The 22217-nt window shown below is 70.4% G+C and overlaps 8 non-coding genes across 8 annotated transcripts; all 8 read right to left on the bottom strand.

Moving 5' to 3' along the window:
* Positions 1 to 2144: 2144 nt before the first annotated feature.
* LOC146406476 (small nucleolar RNA SNORD116) lies at positions 2145 to 2236 on the bottom strand. Its single transcript, XR_014833297.1, has one exon. It is a non-coding gene; the product is annotated as a small nucleolar RNA SNORD116 (small nucleolar RNA).
* Positions 2237 to 4777: 2541 nt separating this feature from the next.
* On the bottom strand, positions 4778 to 4869 carry LOC146406477 (small nucleolar RNA SNORD116). The gene has a single exon (XR_014832938.1). It is a non-coding gene; the product is annotated as a small nucleolar RNA SNORD116 (small nucleolar RNA).
* Positions 4870 to 7388: 2519 nt separating this feature from the next.
* On the bottom strand, positions 7389 to 7480 carry LOC146406478 (small nucleolar RNA SNORD116). Its single transcript, XR_014832940.1, has one exon. It is a non-coding gene; the product is annotated as a small nucleolar RNA SNORD116 (small nucleolar RNA).
* A 2538-nt stretch (positions 7481 to 10018) lies between these two features.
* On the bottom strand, positions 10019 to 10110 carry LOC146406479 (small nucleolar RNA SNORD116). Its single transcript, XR_014832941.1, has one exon. It is a non-coding gene; the product is annotated as a small nucleolar RNA SNORD116 (small nucleolar RNA).
* A 2539-nt stretch (positions 10111 to 12649) lies between these two features.
* Positions 12650 to 12741, bottom strand: LOC146406480 (small nucleolar RNA SNORD116). The gene has a single exon (XR_014832949.1). It is a non-coding gene; the product is annotated as a small nucleolar RNA SNORD116 (small nucleolar RNA).
* A 2519-nt stretch (positions 12742 to 15260) lies between these two features.
* Positions 15261 to 15352, bottom strand: LOC146406481 (small nucleolar RNA SNORD116). The gene has a single exon (XR_014832960.1). It is a non-coding gene; the product is annotated as a small nucleolar RNA SNORD116 (small nucleolar RNA).
* Positions 15353 to 17890: 2538 nt separating this feature from the next.
* On the bottom strand, positions 17891 to 17982 carry LOC146406482 (small nucleolar RNA SNORD116). Its single transcript, XR_014832982.1, has one exon. It is a non-coding gene; the product is annotated as a small nucleolar RNA SNORD116 (small nucleolar RNA).
* A 2539-nt stretch (positions 17983 to 20521) lies between these two features.
* Positions 20522 to 20613, bottom strand: LOC146406483 (small nucleolar RNA SNORD116). The gene has a single exon (XR_014832989.1). It is a non-coding gene; the product is annotated as a small nucleolar RNA SNORD116 (small nucleolar RNA).
* Between the last annotated feature and the right edge of the window lie 1604 nt (positions 20614 to 22217).

A 22217-nucleotide genomic window follows, 5' to 3' on the forward strand; every position in this document is an offset into this window, starting at 1 on the left:
CAAGGGTTTCCACAAGGAGGAAGGGCCACGCTGGCGCCAGGGGACCAGGGCCCCTCCACCTGGAGACCCGCACTGCATCGGGCTGCCACGGCTCCCCAGCCTCCCCAGCCTCCCCTCTCTCTGGGTGTCTGCAGCCACACGGACCCTGCCTGGGGGCCGGGCGCGGGGGGTGGTGCAGGCCCGGCCTGCACAGAGGCGTGCCAGGGGCACAGAGAGAGGCCCCGGCATTCTTCTCCCACGTCCCAGGGCCCGAAAGATGCATCCCCAAGGCCGGCTCCCCGCCCCCCAACACGGCAACAAGGTGCCCCACGGAGGCACATTCAGGCCCACTGGGGCAACCTGCGCCACACCCCCGACACGACCGGGAAACCCAAACCCCTGGCACCTCCTCTGCCTCAGGACTTCCGCCAGGACTCACCGCCCCTGCGGAAACCCTCTCTCTTCCTTTGTTCTCTCCCTCTCTCTCTCTCCCTCTCGGTCCCACCCGCTGTCACCCTTTCCCTGGCGAGCGCGCGCGCACCGAAGCTTTCTCTCCTTTGCTGGACCCATCCGACGCACGATCAGCCACTTGCCCTCACAAGAGTCTGTCCGTGCCAGCCGGCTCTCCAGGAACCCCAGCACGGGCGCACTGATGCTACCCTGCCCTGACGAAGGGTGACGGCCACCAACTCCCCTTGACCTCTCCATGATGCGGAATCCCCTCAGCGCCCGTAAGACCCCCCCGGAGCCGTTCCCGTGCCCAGCAGCAGGCACGAACCCCCTGACGAGACGTGGTCGCTACCCGGCGGTTCCCGCCCGCACCAAGCCCGTCCCAGGCCCGACCACACACCAACCGGGACACCCAAGTCGGCCGGGAGACACGGCTCAAATCCCCACAGGGCGTGGGACATTCCCCCAAACAGCCGGGACTCCTGAACGGGCCAGGCCTTCCAGGGCCTCAAGCCCCGGGCCTTCCTGGCAAGCACGCGGCCGCCGGGCCTCATCAAAGCCCTCCGTCACCGTCGGGGCCAGGACACCGCCACCGCTGCCCAAGCCCAGGCCTCCCGTCTCCGCTCGCCATCAAGCCGCCCGCCGCAGGACCCGGACACCCGCCCCGAGCAGCCTCCCAGGCACTGCCAGCTGAGAGACGTCCCTGGCCGCCGACCTCCCCGCTCGGCCCAGGCCCCCGCGCGGCGACCTGGGCGAAGCGCTCCACGCGGCGCGGGTGGCTCGCTCTGCCGGGCAGACCACCCCCTCCAGGGCGTCCAAGGGCTCGGCATCGGACCCTCCAGGGAGAGGGAGACCGTGCACCGGGAAGGACTCCGACCCGTGGCCTCCCAAAGGACCCCCCCAAGGTGCGGTCAGCGCCGCGGCCCAGGGACCTGGCGGCTGCCTTCCCCAGACCCCCACGGGGAGCCACGCCTCCCAGAGGAGAGGCCACATGCAAGACCGTCCCCGCCCCTGCCCGCGCGGTCCTTCCCGACCCGGGCCTCCCACAGCCGCTGACGCCATCCCACTTGAGGCCAGGGCACCTCCTCCAGAGCCCCTCGCCCATCCAGACCTGGGCCTGTCCACCCACGTCCCTGGCAGGCTCCCTCTGCCCGCCTGTCGCTCACCACTTCAGCTGCCCCCTTCTCGCCACCCAGCCCCAGCCTCCGCCCCCACATCCCTGGACGTCCCAGGGGAGCGCCCTCAGGGGTTCCCAGGCTCCCCCCCTCCCATGGGGGACGGCCCTGATCCAAGGGCCCCCGCTACCACAGACCCCCTGCAGCAGGTGGCCCTCAGGGGTTCCCCAGAGCAGAAAGACAACACTACCCTGCCGGGATCCCGTCTCCCCACAGCATCCTGAGAAGGGCGCCCGGCCTGGGCCAGGACGCCCCCTGGGGCCCTAGGGCCGCACACTTGCCTCGCGTGCCGGGCCCAATTTTCGGCCCCCGCGACGGCTTGCGAAACCCCCCAAGGCCGGCGGGAGGCCGCCCGGGATCTCCAGCACGCTCGGGCACGCGGCCTCTCCCCCGAGGCCAGCGCCGGGCGACGGGCCCCATGCTTCCTGGGCCCGGCAGGCGGCTGCCTTCCCCAGACCTCACCCGAGTGGCTGCTGACACCCAGAGGCCCCAAGGCCAAGGGCCCATCTACCCCCGAGCCCCCGGTGGCCGCCACGTGCCGGACCTCAGTTTCGATCAGGAGACGGTAGTGAGTTCTCACTCATTTTGTTCAGATTTCCAAGGAATGCTTTAGAGGGAGTCATCATCGATCCGAGCACGGGCTCCGCCGCCGCAAGGCAAATTCACGGCCTCCGCACCTGGACATCCAACCCGCTCCATCACGGCAGCGTTTGGGGGCGTGCCCAGACAGACGAGCCACTGGGCAGGACGGGACGCTCCCCCTCACGCCCCCGGAGCTGGCCTGCCGGGGCCAAAGCCCGCGAGAAGCGGGGGTGGCCCGGGGCTCCGGACAGACGAGCGCCCCAAGGGCGAGTTCTCCACCACTGAGGACAGGGGCCGCTCACCATCGCCAGGTCTCCACAGAGCCGCGACAAGGACGCCACGCCCACTGGTCTGCGGGAGCTCCTCGGCCTCGCGCGGTGGCACGCCACAAGATCAGGGGTCCGCCATGCTGCTCTCCTGGGTCAGGGCGAGAGAGCACACACACCACAAGGGTTTCCACAAGGAGGAAGGGCCATGCTGGCGCCAGGGGACCAGGGCCCCTCCACCTGGAGACCCGCACTGCATCGGGCTGCCACGGCTCCCCAGCCTCCCCAGCCTCCCCTCTCTCTGGGTGTCTGCAGCCACACGGACCCTGCCTGGGGGCCGGGCGCGGGGGGTGGTGCAGGCCCGGCCTGCACAGAGGCGTGCCAGGGGCACAGAGAGAGGCCCCGGCATTCTTCTCCCACGTCCCAGGGCCCGAAAGATGCATCCCCAAGGCCGGCTCCCCGCCCCCCAACACGGCAACAAGGTGCCCCACGGAGGCACATTCAGGCCCACTGGGGCAACCTGCGCCACACCCCCGACACGACCGGGAAACCCAAACCCCTGGCACCTCCTCTGCCTCAGGACTTCCGCCAGGACTCACCGCCCCTGCGGAAACCCTCTCTCTTCCTTTGTTCTCTCCCTCTCTCTCTCTCCCTCTCGGTCCCACCCGCTGTCACCCTTTCCCTGGCGAGCGCGCGCGCACCGAAGCTTTCTCTCCTTTGCTGGACCCATCCGACGCACGATCAGCCACTTGCCCTCACAAGAGTCTGTCCGTGCCAGCCGGCTCTCCAGGAACCCCAGCACGGGCGCACTGATGCTACCCTGCCCTGACGAAGGGTGACGGCCACCAACTCCCCTTGACCTCTCCATGATGCGGAATCCCCTCAGCGCCCGTAAGACCCCCCCGGAGCCGTTCCCGTGCCCAGCAGCAGGCACGAACCCCCTGACGAGACGTGGTCGCTACCCGGCGGTTCCCGCCCGCACCAAGCCCCTCCCAGGCCCGACCACACACCAACCGGGACACCCAAGTCGGCCGGGAGACACGGCTCAAATCCCCACAGGGCGTGGGACATTCCCCCAAACAGCCGGGACTCCTGAACGGGCCAGGCCTTCCAGGGCCTCAAGCCCCGGGCCTTCCTGGCAAGCACGCGGCCGCCGGGCCTCATCAAAGCCCTCCGTCACCGTCGGGGCCAGGACACCGCCACCGCTGCCCAAGCCCAGGCCTCCCGTCTCCGCTCGCCATCAAGCCGCCCGCCGCAGGACCCGGACACCCGCCCCGAGCAGCCTCCCAGGCACTGCCAGCTGAGAGACGTCCCTGGCCGCCGACCTCCCCGCTCTGCCCAGGCCCCCGCGCGGCGACCTGGGCGAAGCGCTCCACGCGGCGCGGGTGGCTCGCTCTGCCGGGCAGACCACCCCCTCCAGGGCGTCCAAGGGCTCGGCATCGGACCCTCCAGGGAGAGGGAGACCGTGCACCGGGAAGGACTCCGACCCGTGGCCTCCCAAAGGACCCCCCCAAGGTGCGGTCAGCGCCGCGGCCCAGGGACCTGGCGGCTGCCTTCCCCAGACCCCCACGGGGAGCCACGCCTCCCAGAGGAGAGGCCACATGCAAGACCGTCCCCGCCCCTGCCCGCGCGGTCCTTCCCGACCCGGGCCTCCCACAGCCGCTGACGCCATCCCACTTGAGGCCAGGGCACCTCCTCCAGAGCCCCTCGCCCATCCAGACCTGGGCCTGTCCACCCACGTCCCTGGCAGGCTCCCTCTGCCCGCCTGTCGCTCACCACTTCAGCTGCCCCCTTCTCGCCACCCAGCCCCAGCCTCCGCCCCCACATCCCTGGACGTCCCAGGGGAGCGCCCTCAGGGGTTCCCAGGCTCCCCCCCTCCCATGGGGGACGGCCCTGATCCAAGGGCCCCCGCTACCACAGACCCCCTGCAGCAGGTGGCCCTCAGGGGTTCCCCAGAGCAGAAAGACAACACTACCCTGCCGGGATCCCGTCTCCCCACAGCATCCTGAGAAGGGCGCCCGGCCTGGGCCAGGACGCCCCCTGGGGCCCTAGGGCCGCACACTTGCCTCGCGTGCCGGGCCCAATTTTCGGCCCCCGCGACGGCTTGCGAAACCCCCCAAGGCCGGCGGGAGGCCGCCCGGGATCTCCAGCACGCTCGGGCACGCGGCCTCTCCCCCGAGGCCAGCGCCGGGCGACGGGCCCCATGCTTCCTGGGCCCGGCAGGCGGCCGCCTTCCCCAGACCTCACCCGAGTGGCTGCTGACACACAGAGGCCCCAAGGCCAAGGGCCCATCTACCCCCGAGCCCCCGGTGGCCGCCACGTGCCGGACCTCAGTTTCGATGAGGAGACGGTAGTGAGTTCTCACTCATTTTGTTCAGATTTCCAAGGAATGCTTTAGAGGGAGTCATCATCGATCCGAGCACGGGCTCCGCCGCCGCAAGGCAAATTCACGGCCTCCGCACCTGGACATCCAACCCGCTCCATCACGGCAGCGTTTGGGGGCGTGCCCAGACAGACGAGCCACTGGGCAGGACGGGACGCTGGCATGCCAGGGCCAAAGCCCGCGAGAAGCGGGGGTGGCCCGGGGCTCCGGACAGACGAGCGCCCCAAGGGCGAGTTCTCCACCACTGAGGACAGGGGCCGCTCACCATCGCCAGGTCTCCACAGAGCCGCGACAAGGACGCCACGCCCACTGGTCTGCGGGAGCTCCTCGGCCTCGCGCGGTGGCACGCCACAAGATCAGGGGTCCGCCATGCTGCTCTCCTGGGTCAGGGCGAGAGAGCACACACACCACAAGGGTTTCCACAAGGAGGAAGGGCCACGCTGGCGCCAGGGGACCAGGGCCCCTCCACCTGGAGACCCGCACTGCATCGGGCTGCCACGGCTCCCCAGCCTCCCCAGCCTCCCCTCTCTCTGGGTGTCTGCAGCCACACGGACCCTGCCTGGGGGCCGGGCGCGGGGGGTGGTGCAGGCCCGGCCTGCACAGAGGCGTGCCAGGGGCACAGAGAGAGGCCCCGGCATTCTTCTCCCACGTCCCAGGGCCCGAAAGATGCATCCCCAAGGCCGGCTCCCCGCCCCCCAACACGGCAACAAGGTGCCCCACGGAGGCACATTCAGGCCCACTGGGGCAACCTGCGCCACACCCCCGACACGACCGGGAAACCCAAACCCCTGGCACCTCCTCTGCCTCAGGACTTCCGCCAGGACTCACCGCCCCTGCGGAAACCCTCTCTCTTCCTTTGTTCTCTCCCTCTCTCTCTCTCCCTCTCGGTCCCACCCGCTGTCACCCTTTCCCTGGCGAGCGCGCGCGCACCGAAGCTTTCTCTCCTTTGCTGGACCCATCCGACGCACGATCAGCCACTTGCCCTCACAAGAGTCTGTCCGTGCCAGCCGGCTCTCCAGGAACCCCAGCACGGGCGCACTGATGCTACCCTGCCCTGACGAAGGGTGACGGCCACCAACTCCCCTTGACCTCTCCATGATGCGGAATCCCCTCAGCGCCCGTAAGACCCCCCCGGAGCCGTTCCCGTGCCCAGCAGCAGGCACGAACCCCCTGACGAGACGTGGTCGCTACCCGGCGGTTCCCGCCTGCACCAAGCCCCTCCCAGGCCCGACCACACACCAACCGGGACACCCAAGTCGGCCGGGAGACACGGCTCAAATCCCCACAGGGCGTGGGACATTCCCCCAAACAGCCGGGACTCCTGAACGGGCCAGGCCTTCCAGGGCCTCAAGCCCCGGGCCTTCCTGGCAAGCACGCGGCCGCCGGGCCTCATCAAAGCCCTCCGTCACCGTCGGGGCCAGGACACCGCCACCGCTGCCCAAGCCCAGGCCTCCCGTCTCCGCTCGCCATCAAGCCGCCCGCCGCAGGACCCGGACACCCGCCCCGAGCAGCCTCCCAGGCACTGCCAGCTGAGAGACGTCCCTGGCCGCCGACCTCCCCGCTCTGCCCAGGCCCCCGCGCGGCGACCTGGGCGAAGCGCTCCACGCGGCGCGGGTGGCTCGCTCTGCCGGGCAGACCACCCCCTCCAGGGCGTCCAAGGGCTCGGCATCGCACCCTCCAGGGAGAGGGAGACCGTGCACCGGGAAGGACTCCGACCCGTGGCCTCCCAAAGGACCCCCCCAAGGTGCGGTCAGCGCCGCGGCCCAGGGACCTGGCGGCTGCCTTCCCCAGACCCCCACGGGGAGCCACGCCTCCCAGAGGAGAGGCCACATGCAAGACCGTCCCCGCCCCTGCCCGCGCGGTCCTTCCCGACCCGGGCCTCCCACAGCCGCTGACGCCATCTCACTTGAGGCCAGGGCACCTCCTCCAGAGCCCCTCGCCCATCCAGACCTGGGCCTGTCCACCCACGTCCCCGGCAGGCTCCCTCTGCCCGCCTGTCGCTCACCACTTCAGCTGCCCCCTTCTCGCCACCCAGCCCCAGCCTCCGCCCCCACATCCCTGGACGTCCCAGGGGAGCGCCCTCAGGGGTTCCCAGGCTCCCCCCCTCCCATGGGGGACGGCCCTGATCCAAGGGCCCCCGCTACCACAGACCCCCTGCAGCAGGTGGCCCTCAGGGGTCCCCAGAGCAGAAAGACAACACTACCCTGCCGGGATCCCGTCTCCCCACAGCATCCTGAGAAGGGCGCCCGGCCTGGGCCAGGACGCCCCCTGGGGCCCTAGGGCCGCACACTTGCCTCGCGTGCCGGGCCCAAATTTCGGACCCCGCGACGGCTTGCGAAACCCCCCAAGGCCGGCGGGAGGCCGCCCGGGATCTCCAGCACGCTCGGGCACGCGGCCTCTCCCCCGAGGCCAGCGCCGGGCGACTGGCCCCATGCTTCCTGGGCCCGGCAGGCGGCCGCCTTCCCCAGACCTCACCCGAGTGGCTGCTGACACACAGAGGCCCCAAGGCCAAGGGCCCATCTACCCCCGAGCCCCCGGTGGCCGCCACGTGCCGGACCTCAGTTTCGATGAGGAGACGGTAGTGAGTTCTCACTCATTTTGTTCAGATTTCCAAGGAATGCTTTAGAGGGAGTCATCATCGATCCGAGCACGGGCTCCGCCGCCGCAAGGCAAATTCACGGCCTCCGCACCTGGACATCCCACCCGCTCCATCACGGCAGCGTTTGGGGGCGTGCCCAGACAGACGAGCCACTGGGCAGGACGGGACGCTCCCCCTCACGCCCCCGGAGCTGGCCTGCCGGGGCCAAAGCCCGCGAGAAGCGGGGGTGGCCCGGGGCTCCGGACCGACGAGCGCCCCATGGGCGAGTTCTCCACCACTGAGGACAGGGGCCGCTCACCATCGCCAGGTCTCCACAGAGCCGCGACAAGGACGCCACGCCCACTGGTCTGCGGGAGCTCCTCGGCCTCGCGCGGTGGCACGCCACAAGATCAGGGGTCCGCCATGCTGCTCTCCTGGGTCAGGGCGAGAGAGCACACACACCACAAGGGTTTCCACAAGGAGGAAGGGCCACGCTGGCGCCAGGGGACCAGGGCCCCTCCACCTGGAGACCCGCACTGCATCGGGCTGCCACGGCTCCCCAGCCTCCCCAGCCTCCCCTCTTTCTGGGTGTCTGCAGCCACACGGACCCTGCCTGGGGGACGGGCGGGGGGTGGTGCAGGCCCGGCCTGCACAGAGGCGTGCCAGGGGCACAGAGAGAGGCCCCGGCATTCTTCTCCCACGTCCCAGGGCCCGAAAGATGGATCCCCAAGGCCGGCTCCCCGCCCCCCAACACGGCAACAAGGTGCCCCACGGAGGCACATTCAGGCCCACTGGGGCAACCTGCGCCACACCCCCGACACGACCGGGAAACCCAAACCCCTGGCACCTCCTCTGCCTCAGGACTTCCGCCAGGACTCACCGCCCCTGCGGAAACCCTCTCTCTTCCTTTGTTCTCTCCCTCTCTCTCTCTCCCTCTCGGTCCCACCCGCTGTCACCCTTTCCCTGGCGAGCGCGCGCGCACCGAAGCTTTCTCTCCTTTGCTGGACCCATCCGACGCACGATCAGCCACTTGCCCTCACAAGAGTCTGTCCGTGCCAGCCGGCTCTCCAGGAACCCCAGCACGGGAGCACTGATGCTACCCTGCCCTGACGAAGGGTGACGGCCACCAACTCCCCTTGACCTCTCCATGATGCGGAATCCCCTCAGCGCCCGTAAGACCCCCCCGGAGCCGTTCCCGTGCCCAGCAGCAGGCACGAACCCCCTGACGAGACGTGGTGGCTATCCGGCGGTTCCCGCCCGCACCACGCCCCTCCCAGGCCCGACCACACACCAACCGGGACACCCAAGTCGGCCGGGAGACACGGCTCAAATCCCCACAGGGCGTGGGACATTCCCCCAAACAGCCGGGACTCCTGAACGGGCCAGGCCTTCCAGGGCCTCAAGCCCCGGGCCTTCCTGGCAAGCACGCGGCCGCCGGGCCTCATCAAAGCCCTCCGTCACCGTCGGGGCCAGGACACCGCCACCGCTGCCCAAGCCCAGGCCTCCCGTCTCCGCTCGCCATCCAGCCGCCCGCCGCAGGACCCGGACACCCGCCCCGAGCAGCCTCCCAGGCACTGCCAGCTGAGAGACGTCCCTGGCCGCCGACCTCCCCGCTCTGCCCAGGCCCCCGCGCCGCGACCTGGGCGAAGCGCTCCACGCGGCGCGGGTGGCTCGCTCTGCCGGGCAGACCACCCCCTCCAGGGCGTCCAAGGGCTCGGCATCGGACCCTCCAGGGAGAGGGAGACCGTGCACCGGGAAGGACTCCGACCCGTGGCCTCCCAAAGGACCCCCCCCAAGGTGCGGTCAGCGCCGCGGCCCAGGGACCTGGCGGCTGCCTTCCCCAGACCCCCACGGGGAGCCACGCCTCCCAGAGGAGAGGCCACATGCAAGACCGTCCCCCCCCTGCCCGCGCGGTCCTTCCCTACCGGGGCCTCCCACAGCCGCTGATGCCATCCCACTTGAGGCCAGGGCACCTCCTCCAGAGCCCCTCGCCCATCCAGACGTGGGCCTGTCCACCCACGTCCCCGGCAGGCTCCCTCTGCCCGCCTGTCGCTCACCACTTCAGCTGCCCCCTTCTCGCCACCCAGCCCCAGCCTCCGCCCCAACATCCCTGGACGTCCCAGGGGAGCGCCCTCAGGGGTTCCCAGGCTCCCCCCCTCCCATGGGGGACGGCCCTGATCCAAGGGCCCCCGCTACCACAGACCCCCTGCAGCAGGTGGCCCTCAGGGGTCCCCAGAGCAGAAAGAGAACACTACCCTGCCGGGATCCCGTCTCCCCACAGCATCCTGAGAAGGGCGCCCGGCCTGGGCCAGGACGCCCCCTGGGGCCCTAGGGCCGCACACTTGCCTCGCGGGCCGGGCCCAAATTTCGGCCCCCGCGACGGCTTGCGAAACCCCCCAAGGCCGGCGGGAGGCCGCCCGGGATCTCCAGCACGCTTGGGCACGCGGCCTCTCCCCCGAGGCCAGCGCCGGGCGACGGGCCCCAAGCTTCCTGGGCCCGGCAGGCGGCCGCCTTCCCCAGACCTCACCCGAGTGGCTGCTGACACACAGAGGCCCCAAGGCCAAGGGCCCATCTACCCCCGAGCCCCCGGTGGCCGCCACGTGCCGGACCTCAGTTTCGATGAGGAGACGGTAGTGAGTTCTCACTCATTTTGTTCAGATTTCCAAGGAATGCTTTAGAGGGAGTCATCATCGATCCGAGCACGGGCTCCGCCGCCGCAAGGCAAATTCACGGCCTCCGCACCTGGAGATCCCACCTGCTCCATCACGGCAGCGTTTGGGGGCGTGCCCAGACAGACGAGCCACTGGGCAGGACGGGACGCTCCCCCTCACGCCCCCGGAGCTGGCCTGCCGGGGCCAAAGCCCGCGAGAAGCGGGGGTGGCCCGGGGCTCCGGACCGACGAGCGCCCCAAGGGCGAGTTCTCCACCACTGAGGACAGGGGCCGCTCACCATCGCCAGGTCTCCACAGAGCCGCGACAAGGACGCCACGCCCACTGGTCTGCGGGAGCTCCTCGGCCTCGCGCGGTGGCACGCCACAAGATCAGGGGTCCGCCATGCTGCTCTCCTGGGTCAGGGCGAGAGAGCACACACACCACAAGGGTTTCCACAAGGAGGAAGGGCCACGCTGGCGCCAGGGGACCAGGGCCCCTCCACCTGGAGACCCGCACTGCATCGGGCTGCCACGGCTCCCCAGCCTCCCCAGCCTCCCCTCTCTCTGGGTGTCTGCAGCCACACGGACCCTGCCTGGGGGACGGGCGGGGGGTGGTGCAGGCCCGGCCTGCACAGAGGCGTGCCAGGGGCACAGAGAGAGGCCCCGGCATTCTTCTCCCACGTCCCAGGGCCCGAAAGATGGATCCCCAAGGCCGGCTCCCCGCCCCCCAACACGGCAACAAGGTGCCCCACGGAGGCACATTCAGGCCCACTGGGGCAACCTGCGCCACACCCCCGACACGACCGGGAAACCCAAACCCCTGGCACCTCCTCTGCCTCAGGACTTCCGCCAGGACTCACCGCCCCTGCGGAAACCCTCTCTCTTCCTTTGTTCTCTCCCTCTCTCTCTCTCCCTCTCGGTCCCACCCGCTGTCACCCTTTCCCTGGCGAGCGCGCGCGCACCGAAGCTTTCTCTCCTTTGCTGGACCCATCCGACGCACGATCAGCCACTTGCCCTCACAAGAGTCTGTCCGTGCCAGCCGGCTCTCCAGGAACCCCAGCACGGGCGCACTGATGCTACCCTGCCCTGACGAAGGGTGACGGCCACCAACTCCCCTTGACCTCTCCATGATGCGGAATCCCCTCAGCGCCCGTAAGACCCCCCCGGAGCCGTTCCCGTGCCCAGCAGCAGGCACGAACCCCCTGACGAGACGTGGTCGCTACCCGGCGGTTCCCGCCCGCACCAAGCCCCTCCCAGGCCCGACCACACACCAACCGGGACACCCAAGTCGGCCGGGAGACACGGCTCAAATCCCCACAGGGCGTGGGACATTCCCCCAAACAGCCGGGACTCCTGAACGGGCCAGGCCTTCCAGGGCCTCAAGCCCCGGGCCTTCCTGGCAAGCACGCGGCCGCCGGGCCTCATCAAAGCCCTCCGTCACCGTCGGGGCCAGGACACCGCCACCGCTGCCCAAGCCCAGGCCTCCCGTCTCCGCTCGCCATCAAGCCGCCCGCCGCAGGACCCGGACACCCGCCCCGAGCAGCCTCCCAGGCACTGCCAGCTGAGAGACGTCCCTGGCCGCCGACCTCCCCGCTCTGCCCAGGCCCCCGCGCGGCGACCTGGGCGAAGCGCTCCACGCGGCGCGGGTGGCTCGCTCTGCCGGGCAGACCACCCCCTCCAGGGCGTCCAAGGGCTCGGCATCGGACCCTCCAGGGAGAGGGAGACCGTGCACCGGGAAGGACTCCGACCCGTGGCCTCCCAAAGGACCCCCCCAAGGTGCGGTCAGCGCCGCGGCCCAGGGACCTGGCGGCTGCCTTCCCCAGACCCCCACGGGGAGCCACGCCTCCCAGAGGAGAGGCCACATGCAAGACCGTCCCCGCCCCTGCCCGCGCGGTCCTTCCCGACCCGGGCCTCCCACAGCCGCTGACGCCATCCCACTTGAGGCCAGGGCACCTCCTCCAGAGCCCCTCGCCCATCCAGACCTGGGCCTGTCCACCCACGTCCCTGGCAGGCTCCCTCTGCCCGCCTGTCGCTCACCACTTCAGCTGCCCCCTTCTCGCCACCCAGCCCCAGCCTCCGCCCCCACATCCCTGGACGTCCCAGGGGAGCGCCCTCAGGGGTTCCCAGGCTCCCCCCCTCCCATGGGGGACGGCCCTGATCCAAGGGCCCCCGCTACCACAGACCCCCTGCAGCAGGTGGCCCTCAGGGGTTCCCCAGAGCAGAAAGACAACACTACCCTGCCGGGATCCCGTCTCCCCACAGCATCCTGAGAAGGGCGCCCGGCCTGGGCCAGGACGCCCCCTGGGGCCCTAGGGCCGCACACTTGCCTCGCGTGCCGGGCCCAATTTTCGGCCCCCGCGACGGCTTGCGAAACCCCCCAAGGCCGGCGGGAGGCCGCCCGGGATCTCCAGCACGCTCGGGCACGCGGCCTCTCCCCCGAGGCCAGCGCCGGGCGACGGGCCCCATGCTTCCTGGGCCCGGCAGGCGGCCGCCTTCCCCAGACCTCACCCGAGTGGCTGCTGACACACAGAGGCCCCAAGGCCAAGGGCCCATCTACCCCCGAGCCCCCGGTGGCCGCCACGTGCCGGACCTCAGTTTCGATGAGGAGACGGTAGTGAGTTCTCACTCATTTTGTTCAGATTTCCAAGGAATGCTTTAGAGGGAGTCATCATCGATCCGAGCACGGGCTCCGCCGCCGCAAGGCAAATTCACGGCCTCCGCACCTGGACATCCAACCCGCTCCATCACGGCAGCGTTTGGGGGCGTGCCCAGACAGACGAGCCACTGGGCAGGACGGGACGCTGGCATGCCAGGGCCAAAGCCCGCGAGAAGCGGGGGTGGCCCGGGGCTCCGGACAGACGAGCGCCCCAAGGGCGAGTTCTCCACCACTGAGGACAGGGGCCGCTCACCATCGCCAGGTCTCCACAGAGCCGCGACAAGGACGCCACGCCCACTGGTCTGCGGGAGCTCCTCGGCCTCGCGCGGTGGCACGCCACAAGATCAGGGGTCCGCCATGCTGCTCTCCTGGGTCAGGGCGAGAGAGCACACACACCACAAGGGTTTCCACAAGGAGGAAGGGCCACGCTGGCGCCAGGGGACCAGGGCCCCTCCACCTGGAGACCCGCACTGCATCGGGCTGCCACGGCTCCCCAGCCTCCCCAGCCTCCCCTCTCTCTGGGTGTCTGCAGCCACACGGACCCTGCCTGGGGGCCGGGCGCGGGGGGTGGTGCAGGCCCGGCCTGCACAGAGGCGTGCCAGGGGCACAGAGAGAGGCCCCGGCATTCTTCTCCCACGTCCCAGGGCCCGAAAGATGCATCCCCAAGGCCGGCTCCCCGCCCCCCAACACGGCAACAAGGTGCCCCACGGAGGCACATTCAGGCCCACTGGGGCAACCTGCGCCACACCCCCGACACGACCGGGAAACCCAAACCCCTGGCACCTCCTCTGCCTCAGGACTTCCGCCAGGACTCACCGCCCCTGCGGAAACCCTCTCTCTTCCTTTGTTCTCTCCCTCTCTCTCTCTCCCTCTCGGTCCCACCCGCTGTCACCCTTTCCCTGGCGAGCGCGCGCGCACCGAAGCTTTCTCTCCTTTGCTGGACCCATCCGACGCACGATCAGCCACTTGCCCTCACAAGAGTCTGTCCGTGCCAGCCGGCTCTCCAGGAACCCCAGCACGGGCGCACTGATGCTACCCTGCCCTGACGAAGGGTGACGGCCACCAACTCCCCTTGACCTCTCCATGATGCGGAATCCCCTCAGCGCCCGTAAGACCCCCCCGGAGCCGTTCCCGTGCCCAGCAGCAGGCACGAACCCCCTGACGAGACGTGGTCGCTACCCGGCGGTTCCCGCCTGCACCAAGCCCCTCCCAGGCCCGACCACACACCAACCGGGACACCCAAGTCGGCCGGGAGACACGGCTCAAATCCCCACAGGGCGTGGGACATTCCCCCAAACAGCCGGGACTCCTGAACGGGCCAGGCCTTCCAGGGCCTCAAGCCCCGGGCCTTCCTGGCAAGCACGCGGCCGCCGGGCCTCATCAAAGCCCTCCGTCACCGTCGGGGCCAGGACACCGCCACCGCTGCCCAAGCCCAGGCCTCCCGTCTCCGCTCGCCATCAAGCCGCCCGCCGCAGGACCCGGACACCCGCCCCGAGCAGCCTCCCAGGCACTGCCAGCTGAGAGACGTCCCTGGCCGCCGACCTCCCCGCTCTGCCCAGGCCCCCGCGCGGCGACCTGGGCGAAGCGCTCCACGCGGCGCGGGTGGCTCGCTCTGCCGGGCAGACCACCCCCTCCAGGGCGTCCAAGGGCTCGGCATCGCACCCTCCAGGGAGAGGGAGACCGTGCACCGGGAAGGACTCCGACCCGTGGCCTCCCAAAGGACCCCCCCAAGGTGCGGTCAGCGCCGCGGCCCAGGGACCTGGCGGCTGCCTTCCCCAGACCCCCACGGGGAGCCACGCCTCCCAGAGGAGAGGCCACATGCAAGACCGTCCCCGCCCCTGCCCGCGCGGTCCTTCCCGACCCGGGCCTCCCACAGCCGCTGACGCCATCTCACTTGAGGCCAGGGCACCTCCTCCAGAGCCCCTCGCCCATCCAGACCTGGGCCTGTCCACCCACGTCCCCGGCAGGCTCCCTCTGCCCGCCTGTCGCTCACCACTTCAGCTGCCCCCTTCTCGCCACCCAGCCCCAGCCTCCGCCCCCACATCCCTGGACGTCCCAGGGGAGCGCCCTCAGGGGTTCCCAGGCTCCCCCCCTCCCATGGGGGACGGCCCTGATCCAAGGGCCCCCGCTACCACAGACCCCCTGCAGCAGGTGGCCCTCAGGGGTCCCCAGAGCAGAAAGACAACACTACCCTGCCGGGATCCCGTCTCCCCACAGCATCCTGAGAAGGGCGCCCGGCCTGGGCCAGGACGCCCCCTGGGGCCCTAGGGCCGCACACTTGCCTCGCGTGCCGGGCCCAAATTTCGGACCCCGCGACGGCTTGCGAAACCCCCCAAGGCCGGCGGGAGGCCGCCCGGGATCTCCAGCACGCTCGGGCACGCGGCCTCTCCCCCGAGGCCAGCGCCGGGCGACTGGCCCCATGCTTCCTGGGCCCGGCAGGCGGCCGCCTTCCCCAGACCTCACCCGAGTGGCTGCTGACACACAGAGGCCCCAAGGCCAAGGGCCCATCTACCCCCGAGCCCCCGGTGGCCGCCACGTGCCGGACCTCAGTTTCGATGAGGAGACGGTAGTGAGTTCTCACTCATTTTGTTCAGATTTCCAAGGAATGCTTTAGAGGGAGTCATCATCGATCCGAGCACGGGCTCCGCCGCCGCAAGGCAAATTCACGGCCTCCGCACCTGGACATCCCACCCGCTCCATCACGGCAGCGTTTGGGGGCGTGCCCAGACAGACGAGCCACTGGGCAGGACGGGACGCTCCCCCTCACGCCCCCGGAGCTGGCCTGCCGGGGCCAAAGCCCGCGAGAAGCGGGGGTGGCCCGGGGCTCCGGACCGACGAGCGCCCCATGGGCGAGTTCTCCACCACTGAGGACAGGGGCCGCTCACCATCGCCAGGTCTCCACAGAGCCGCGACAAGGACGCCACGCCCACTGGTCTGCGGGAGCTCCTCGGCCTCGCGCGGTGGCACGCCACAAGATCAGGGGTCCGCCATGCTGCTCTCCTGGGTCAGGGCGAGAGAGCACACACACCACAAGGGTTTCCACAAGGAGGAAGGGCCACGCTGGCGCCAGGGGACCAGGGCCCCTCCACCTGGAGACCCGCACTGCATCGGGCTGCCACGGCTCCCCAGCCTCCCCAGCCTCCCCTCTTTCTGGGTGTCTGCAGCCACACGGACCCTGCCTGGGGGACGGGCGGGGGGTGGTGCAGGCCCGGCCTGCACAGAGGCGTGCCAGGGGCACAGAGAGAGGCCCCGGCATTCTTCTCCCACGTCCCAGGGCCCGAAAGATGCATCCCCAAGGCCGGCTCCCCGCCCCCCAACACGGCAACAAGGTGCCCCACGGAGGCACATTCAGGCCCACTGGGGCAACCTGCGCCACACCCCCGACACGACCGGGAAACCCAAACCCCTGGCACCTCCTCTGCCTCAGGACTTCCGCCAGGACTCACCGCCCCTGCGGAAACCCTCTCTCTTCCTTTGTTCTCTCCCTCTCTCTCTCTCCCTCTCGGTCCCACCCGCTGTCACCCTTTCCCTGGCGAGCGCGCGCGCACCGAAGCTTTCTCTCCTTTGCTGGACCCATCCGACGCACGATCAGCCACTTGCCCTCACAAGAGTCTGTCCGTGCCAGCCGGCTCTCCAGGAACCCCAGCACGGGAGCACTGATGCTACCCTGCCCTGACGAAGGGTGACGGCCACCAACTCCCCTTGACCTCTCCATGATGCGGAATCCCCTCAGCGCCCGTAAGACCCCCCCGGAGCCGTTCCCGTGCCCAGCAGCAGGCACGAACCCCCTGACGAGACGTGGTGGCTATCCGGCGGTTCCCGCCCGCACCACGCCCCTCCCAGGCCCGACCACACACCAACCGGGACACCCAAGTCGGCCGGGAGACACGGCTCAAATCCCCACAGGGCGTGGGACATTCCCCCAAACAGCCGGGACTCCTGAACGGGCCAGGCCTTCCAGGGCCTCAAGCCCCGGGCCTTCCTGGCAAGCACGCGGCCGCCGGGCCTCATCAAAGCCCTCCGTCACCGTCGGGGCCAGGACACCGCCACCGCTGCCCAAGCCCAGGCCTCCCGTCTCCGCTCGCCATCCAGCCGCCCGCCGCAGGACCCGGACACCCGCCCCGAGCAGCCTCCCAGGCACTGCCAGCTGAGAGACGTCCCTGGCCGCCGACCTCCCCGCTCTGCCCAGGCCCCCGCGCCGCGACCTGGGCGAAGCGCTCCACGCGGCGCGGGTGGCTCGCTCTGCCGGGCAGACCACCCCCTCCAGGGCGTCCAAGGGCTCGGCATCGGACCCTCCAGGGAGAGGGAGACCGTGCACCGGGAAGGACTCCGACCCGTGGCCTCCCAAAGGACCCCCCCCAAGGTGCGGTCAGCGCCGCGGCCCAGGGACCTGGCGGCTGCCTTCCCCAGACCCCCACGGGGAGCCACGCCTCCCAGAGGAGAGGCCACATGCAAGACCGTCCCCCCCCTGCCCGCGCGGTCCTTCCCTACCGGGGCCTCCCACAGCCGCTGATGCCATCCCACTTGAGGCCAGGGCACCTCCTCCAGAGCCCCTCGCCCATCCAGACGTGGGCCTGTCCACCCACGTCCCCGGCAGGCTCCCTCTGCCCGCCTGTCGCTCACCACTTCAGCTGCCCCCTTCTCGCCACCCAGCCCCAGCCTCCGCCCCAACATCCCTGGACGTCCCAGGGGAGCGCCCTCAGGGGTTCCCAGGCTCCCCCCCTCCCATGGGGGACGGCCCTGATCCAAGGGCCCCCGCTACCACAGACCCCCTGCAGCAGGTGGCCCTCAGGGGTCCCCAGAGCAGAAAGAGAACACTACCCTGCCGGGATCCCGTCTCCCCACAGCATCCTGAGAAGGGCGCCCGGCCTGGGCCAGGACGCCCCCTGGGGCCCTAGGGCCGCACACTTGCCTCGCGGGCCGGGCCCAAATTTCGGCCCCCGCGACGGCTTGCGAAACCCCCCAAGGCCGGCGGGAGGCCGCCCGGGATCTCCAGCACGCTTGGGCACGCGGCCTCTCCCCCGAGGCCAGCGCCGGGCGACGGGCCCCAAGCTTCCTGGGCCCGGCAGGCGGCCGCCTTCCCCAGACCTCACCCGAGTGGCTGCTGACACACAGAGGCCCCAAGGCCAAGGGCCCATCTACCCCCGAGCCCCCGGTGGCCGCCACGTGCCGGACCTCAGTTTCGATGAGGAGACGGTAGTGAGTTCTCACTCATTTTGTTCAGATTTCCAAGGAATGCTTTAGAGGGAGTCATCATCGATCCGAGCACGGGCTCCGCCGCCGCAAGGCAAATTCACGGCCTCCGCACCTGGAGATCCCACCTGCTCCATCACGGCAGCGTTTGGGGGCGTGCCCAGACAGACGAGCCACTGGGCAGGACGGGACGCTCCCCCTCACGCCCCCGGAGCTGGCCTGCCGGGGCCAAAGCCCGCGAGAAGCGGGGGTGGCCCGGGGCTCCGGACCGACGAGCGCCCCAAGGGCGAGTTCTCCACCACTGAGGACAGGGGCCGCTCACCATCGCCAGGTCTCCACAGAGCCGCGACAAGGACGCCACGCCCACTGGTCTGCGGGAGCTCCTCGGCCTCGCGCGGTGGCACGCCACAAGATCAGGGGTCCGCCATGCTGCTCTCCTGGGTCAGGGCGAGAGAGCACACACACCACAAGGGTTTCCACAAGGAGGAAGGGCCACGCTGGCGCCAGGGGACCAGGGCCCCTCCACCTGGAGACCCGCACTGCATCGGGCTGCCACGGCTCCCCAGCCTCCCCAGCCTCCCCTCTCTCTGGGTGTCTGCAGCCACACGGACCCTGCCTGGGGGACGGGCGGGGGGTGGTGCAGGCCCGGCCTGCACAGAGGCGTGCCAGGGGCACAGAGAGAGGCCCCGGCATTCTTCTCCCACGTCCCAGGGCCCGAAAGATGGATCCCCAAGGCCGGCTCCCCGCCCCCCAACACGGCAACAAGGTGCCCCACGGAGGCACATTCAGGCCCACTGGGGCAACCTGCGCCACACCCCCGACACGACCGGGAAACCCAAACCCCTGGCACCTCCTCTGCCTCAGGACTTCCGCCAGGACTCACCGCCCCTGCGGAAACCCTCTCTCTTCCTTTGTTCTCTCCCTCTCTCTCTCTCCCTCTCGGTCCCACCCGCTGTCACCCTTTCCCTGGCGAGCGCGCGCGCACCGAAGCTTTCTCTCCTTTGCTGGACCCATCCGACGCACGATCAGCCACTTGCCCTCACAAGAGTCTGTCCGTGCCAGCCGGCTCTCCAGGAACCCCAGCACGGGAGCACTGATGCTACCCTGCCCTGACGAAGGGTGACGGCCACCAACTCCCCTTGACCTCTCCATGATGCGGAATCCCCTCAGCGCCCGTAAGACCCCCCCGGAGCCGTTCCCGTGCCCAGCAGCAGGCACGAACCCCCTGACGAGACGTGGTCACTACCCGGCGGTTCCCGCCCGCACCACGCCCGTCCCAGGCCCGACCACACACCAACCGGGACACCCAAGTCGGCCGGGAGACACGGCTCAAATTCCCACAGGGCGTGGGACATTCCCCCAAACAGCCGGGACTCCTGAACGGGCCAGGCCTTCCAGGGCCTCAAGCCCCGGGCCTTCCTGGCAAGCACGCGGCCGCCGGGCCTCATCAAAGCCCTCCGTCACCGTCGGGGCCAGGACACCGCCACCGCTGCCCAAGCCCAGGCCTCCCGTCTCCGCTCGCCATCCAGCCGCCCGCCGCAGGACCCGGACACCCGCCCCGAGCAGCCTCCCAGGCACTGCCAGCTGAGAGACGTCCCTGGCCGCCGACCTCCCCGCTCTGCCCAGGCCCCCGCGCGGCGACCTGGGCGAAGCGCTCCACGCGGCGCGGGTGGCTCGCTCTGCCGTGCAGACCACCCCCTCCAGGGCGTCCAAGGGCTCGGCATCGGACCCTCCAGGGAGAGGGAGACCGTGCACCGGGAAGGACTCCGACCCGTGGCCTCCCAAAGGACCCCCCCCAAGGTGCGGTCAGCGCCGCGGCCCAGGGACCTGGCGGCTGCCTTCCCCAGACCCCCACGGGGAGCCACGCCTCCCAGAGGAGAGGCCACATGCAAGACCGTCCCCGCCCCTGCCCGCGCGGTCCTTCCCTACCGGGGCCTCCCACAGCCGCTGACGCCATCCCACTTGAGGCCAGGGCACCTCCTCCAGAGCCCCTCGCCCATCCAGACGTGGGCCTGTCCACCCACGTCCCCGGCAGGCTCCCTCTGCCCGCCTGTCGCTCACCACTTCAGCTGCCCCCTTCTCGCCACCCAGCCCCAGCCTCCGCCCCAACATCCCTGGACGTCCCAGGGGAGCGCCCTCAGGGGTTCCCAGGCTCCCCCCCTCCCATGGGGGACGGCCCTGATCCAAGGGCCCCCGCTACCACAGACCCCCTGCAGCAGGTGGCCCTCAGGGGTCCCCAGAGCAGAAAGAGAACACTACCCTGCCGGGATCCCGTCTCCCCACAGCATCCTGAGAAGGGCGCCGGGCCTGGGCCAGGACGCCCCCTGGGGCCCTAGGGCCGCACACTTGCCTCGCGGGCCGGGTCCAAATTTCGGCCCCCGCGACAGCTTGCGAAACCCCCCAAGGCCGGCGGGAGGCCGCCCGGGATCTCCAGCACGCTCGGGCACGCGGCCTCTCCCCCGAGGCCAGCGCCGGGCGACGGGCCCCATGCTTCCTGGGCCCGGCAGGCGGCCGCCTTCCCCAGACCTCACCCGAGTGGCTGCTGACACACAGAGGCCCCAAGGCCAAGGGCCCATCTACCCCCGAGCCCCCGGTGGCCGCCACGTGCCGGACCTCAGTTTCGATGAGGAGACGGTAGTGAGTTCTCACTCATTTTGTTCAGATTTCCAAGGAATGCTTTAGAGGGAGTCATCATCGATCCGAGCACGGGCTCCGCCGCCGCAAGGCAAATTCACGGCCTCCGCACCTGGAGATCCCACCCGCTCCATCACGGCAGCGTTTGGGGTCGTGCCCAGACAGACGAGCCACTGGGCAGGACGGCACGCTCCCCCTCACGCCCCCGGAGCTGGCCTGCCGGGGCCAAAGCCCGCGAGAAGCGGGGCTGGCCCGGGGCTCCGGACAGACGAGCGCCCCAAGGGCGAGTTCTCCACCACTGAGGACAGGGGCCGCTCACCATCGCCAGGTCTCCACAGAGCCGCGACAAGGACGCCACGCCCACTGGTCTGCGGGAGCTCCTCGGCCTCGCGCGGTGGCACGCCACAAGATCAGGGGTCCGCCATGCTGCTCTCCTGGGTCAGGGCGAGAGAGCACACACACCACAAGGGTTTCCACAAGGAGGAAGGGCCACGCTGGCGCCAGGGGACCAGGGCCCCTCCACCTGGAGACCCGCACTGCATCGGGCTGCCACGGCTCCCCAGCCTCCCCAGCCTCCCCTCTCTCTGGGTGTCTGCAGCCACACGGACCCTGCCTGGGGGAAGGGCGCGGGGGGTGGTGCAGGCCCGGCCTGCACAGAGGCGTGCCAGGGGCACAGAGAGAGGCCCCGGCATTCTTCTCCCACGTCCCAGGGCCCGAAAGATGGATCCCCAAGGCCGGCTCCCCGCCCCCCAACACGGCAACAAGGTGCCCCACGGAGGCACATTCAGGCCCACTGGGGCAACCTGCGCCACACCCCCGACACGACCGGGAAACCCAAACCCCTGGCACCTCCTCTGCCTCAGGACTTCCGCCAGGACTCACCGCCCCTGCGGAAACCCTCTCTCTTCCTTTGTTCTCTCCCTCTCTCTCTCTCCCTCTCGGTCCCACCCGCTGTCACCCTTTCCCTGGCGAGCGCGCGCGCACCGAAGCTTTCTCTCCTTTGCTGGACCCATCCGACGCACGATCAGCCACTTGCCCTCACAAGAGTCTGTCCGTGCCAGCCGGCTCTCCAGGAACCCCAGCACGGGAGCACTGATGCTACCCTGCCCTGACGAAGGGTGACGGCCACCAACTCCCCTTGACCTCTCCATGATGCGGAATCCCCTCAGCGCCCGTAAGACCCCCCCGGAGCCGTTCCCGTGCCCAGCAGCAGGCACGAACCCCCTGACGAGACGTGGTCGCTACCCGGCGGTTCCCGCCCGCACCACGCCCGTCCCAGGCCCGACCACACACCAACCGGGACACCCAAGTCGGCCGGGAGACACGGCTCAAATCCCCACAGGGCGTGGGACATTCCCCCAAACAGCCGGGACTCCTGAACGGGCCAGGCCTTCCAGGGCCTCAAGCCCCGGGCCTTCCTGGCAAGCACGCGGCCGCCGGGCCTCATCAAAGCCCTCCGTCACCGTCGGGGCCAGGACACCGCCACCGCTGCCCAAGCCCAGGCCTCCCGTCTCCGCTCGCCATCAAGCCGCCCGCCGCAGGACCCGGACACCCGACCCGAGCAGCCTCCCAGGCACTGCCAGCTGAGAGACGTCCCTGGCCGCCGGCCTCCCCGCTCTGCCCAGGCCCCCGCGCGGCGACCTGGGCGAAGCGCTCCACGCGGCGCGGGTG

The sequence above is a fragment of the Sus scrofa genome, chromosome 1, assembly GCF_054392235.1.
Source record: "Sus scrofa isolate SSC_HxYL_T2T_F1_AM1 chromosome 1, Sscrofa_HxYL_maternal_Yorkshire_Landrace_v2.0, whole genome shotgun sequence".
Lineage (NCBI taxonomy): Eukaryota > Metazoa > Chordata > Mammalia > Artiodactyla > Suidae > Sus > Sus scrofa.